The sequence below is a fragment of the Lithobates pipiens genome, unplaced genomic scaffold (assembly GCF_037356315.1).
Source record: "Lithobates pipiens isolate NorthernLeopardFrog02 unplaced genomic scaffold, aLitPip1_a1.2 Scaffold_7, whole genome shotgun sequence".
NCBI lineage: Eukaryota > Metazoa > Chordata > Amphibia > Anura > Ranidae > Lithobates > Lithobates pipiens.
The window spans coordinates 7528299-7531455 of record NW_027507892.1 but is presented as its reverse complement, the minus strand read 5'-3'; the positions used below and the strand labels follow the sequence as shown (position 1 = coordinate 7531455).

The following is a 3157-nucleotide window of genomic DNA, read 5'->3' as shown; positions in this document are numbered from 1 at the left end:
CAAAGCTTCATTGAGCAAGCTGAAATTAGAAGCTGATTGGCTACCGTGCATAACTGCACCAAATTCTGAGTTTAAGTAAATCCCCCCCCACTCTGTCTTAGGGTGACAACGCTGCTCAGTAGGATCGTCACCGTAGGAAAAGAAGTGACTACCAGGTTAAAATAAAGGAGAAAATATGTGAAATAAAAGGAAAACGAAGGCATCCAGCACATCTAAATCTGGCCATACACTATACAATCTGATTGCACAACCTCCTTTAAACTTACCAAATGTATGGAATAGGGGGACACACCTCATATCAAGTGCATTTGTGTTATATCAGGCAGGCCCTTGCACTACATAGGTGATGGTGTGTCTAAAGTAGACTGTACAATCATGTTGTAAAGTTTATTGTCGCCATAAGAACAAGTAAGCTACAATACTATCACATTTTGTTGTAGGCTTTAGATACCCTTTCATGAAGGGTAATTGTGTTTTTTTGTGGGGTACAGATTTTCATGTATTCAACTGATTTATAGTTAATCACCCCTACCACCATAATATTAATAATAATAAAAACGAACAACAAAATATTATTATTATTATTATTATTATTATTATTATTATTAATAATAATAAAAACGAACAACAAAATAATATTAATAATAATATTAATAATAATAATAATGATGAATAAAAAAAAACTAACTTTTTTTGCTTGAACTTGATTGGATAATGAAGAAAATTCCCTTATGACAACAACACAGAAGCCTCAAATCAACAAAAAGTCGTTCAGATTGTGAAAATCTTTTATATATATTTTTTTGGAATCAGAACATTTTTAATATAACATGTACATCGTTTACATTTATTTAGCAATCTACATACAAAACCTTCAACGTTGTCTTTTACCCAGGACAATCTAAACGTGTATGGACAACAATCTACATACAAATATAGTGAACAGGTAAAAATAAAAATCCAGAAATTCTCTAAATATATATATATATATATATAAAAAATTAAAATCCAGATATTCTCTAAATATATAATAATAATAATAATAATAATAATAATAATACATAAATTCTAGCAATTCGAAGAAGAAAATATAAGACTTTTTTTTTTGATGGAAAAGTTGTATACAAAGTGACAGATGGACGATGCGACACAATGGAGAAAATGGACCGATCTTCAATTTAAACACGTTTTCTGAGCGATCTGCTTGTATGTACAAGGAAGAAAGAGAATTCTATGGCAAAGGGAACGTTAAACAAATCGTATAGCAGCGTGCACAATGTGTTCCTATGGTAGATTGTCGCTGACACCTCTCTGGCAGGTGTAATGTGTCGCATTGTTCGGGAAGTCAATAGACAGATTCCTCCTGTGAGCTCTTCATTCCCACCACCGACGATCCGGCGAGGAGCGGCTCCGCCGGCGTTCTATGGACACAATTGTTGGCAAATAGAATTAGTAACGTTTTTATGTCTCAATATCTTCTCCGCAGAGAGGAGAGGAGCGCCGGGGAGAGAGGAGCGCAGAAAGAGAAGAATCTCATCTCAGCTCTTATCTGGAGATGAGGAATATATTATGGATCACAAAAGTCCTGCATTGTCCTATAGAGAGCCGGGACTGCCGCTCCTCAAACATAAGACCCGGCCAGTGAATACTGGGGACACTTCTGTACCGGATGGGGGTCCTTTCATACTGGGGGGGGGGGGGGGGCATCTATACTAGGGAGACAACTCCATACTGGCGGGGCACTTATATACTGGGGGCTACACTTCTATACTGGGATGACACTTCTTTACTGGGAAGACATCTTTATACCTGTGGGACACTTCCTTACTGGGGGCTACACTTCTAAACTGGGATGACACTTCTTTACTGGGGAGACACCTCTATACTGATGGGGCACTTCTATACTGAGGGCTACACTTCTATACTGGGATGACACTTCTTTACTGGGGAGACACCTCTATACTGGTCGGGCACTTCTATACTGAGGGCTACACTTCTATACTGGGGTGACACTTCTTTACTGGGGAGACACCGCTATACTGGTCGGGCACTTCTATACTGGGGGCTACACTTCTATACTGAGATGACACTTCTTTACTGGGGAGACACCTCTATACTGGTCGGGCACTTCTATACTGGGGGCTACACTTCTATCCTGGGATCATACTTCTTTACTAGGGAGACACCTCTATACTGGTCGGGCACTTCTATACTGGGGGCTACACTTCTATACTGAGATGACACTTCTTTACTGGGGAGACACCTCTATACTGGTCGGGCACTTCTATACTGGGGGCTACACTTCTATCCTGGGATCATACTTCTTTACTAGGGAGACACCTCTATACTGGTGGGACACTTCTATACTGGGGGTACACTTCTATCCTGAGATGACACTTCTTTAATGGGGAGACACCTTTATACTGGTGGGACACTTCTATACTGGGGGTTACACTTCTGTACTGGGATGACACATTTTTACTGGGGAGACATCTCTATACTGGTGGAGCACTTCATACTGGGGGCTACACTTCAATACTGGGATGACACTTCTTTACTGGGGAGACACCTCTATGCACTTCTATACTGGGGGCTACATCTCTGTGCTGGGGTGACACTTCTTTACTGGGGAGACATCTTTATACCTGTGGGACACTTCTATGCTGGGGGCTACACATTCATACTGGGATGACATTTCTTTACTGGGGAGACATATTTATACCTGTGGGGCACTTCTATGCTGGGGGCTACACATTCATACTGGGATCACACTTCTTTACTGGGGAGACACCTTTATACTGGTGGGGCTCTTCTATACTGGGGGTTACACTTCTCTACTGGGACGACACATTTTTACTGGGGAGACATCTCTATACTGGTGGGGCACTTCATATTGGGGGCTACACTTCTATACTGGGATGACACTTCTTTACTGGGGAGACACCTCTATGCACTTCTATACTGGGGGCTACATCTCTGTACTGGGATGACAATTCTTTACTGGGGAGACGTCTCTATATTGGTGGGACATTTCTATACTGGAGGGGCACCTCGATATTGGGGAGACATATCTATACTGGAGGGGGTATTCTATACTGGAAGATCACTTCTATACTATGGAGACAATTCTATACTGGGGGGGGGGGGGGGGCACACA

General features: G+C 41.3%; 1 long non-coding RNA gene across 1 annotated transcript in view; it reads right to left on the bottom strand.

Annotated features, from left to right (window-relative positions):
• Window positions 1-770: 770 nt before the first annotated feature.
• Window positions 771-3157, bottom strand: part of LOC143959318 (uncharacterized) — a 6534-nt gene continuing 4147 nt past the window's right edge. The window contains exon 2 of the long non-coding RNA XR_013270205.1: window positions 771-1421. This is a non-coding gene — a long non-coding RNA (uncharacterized LOC143959318). The remainder of the gene's footprint in view (window positions 1422-3157) is intronic.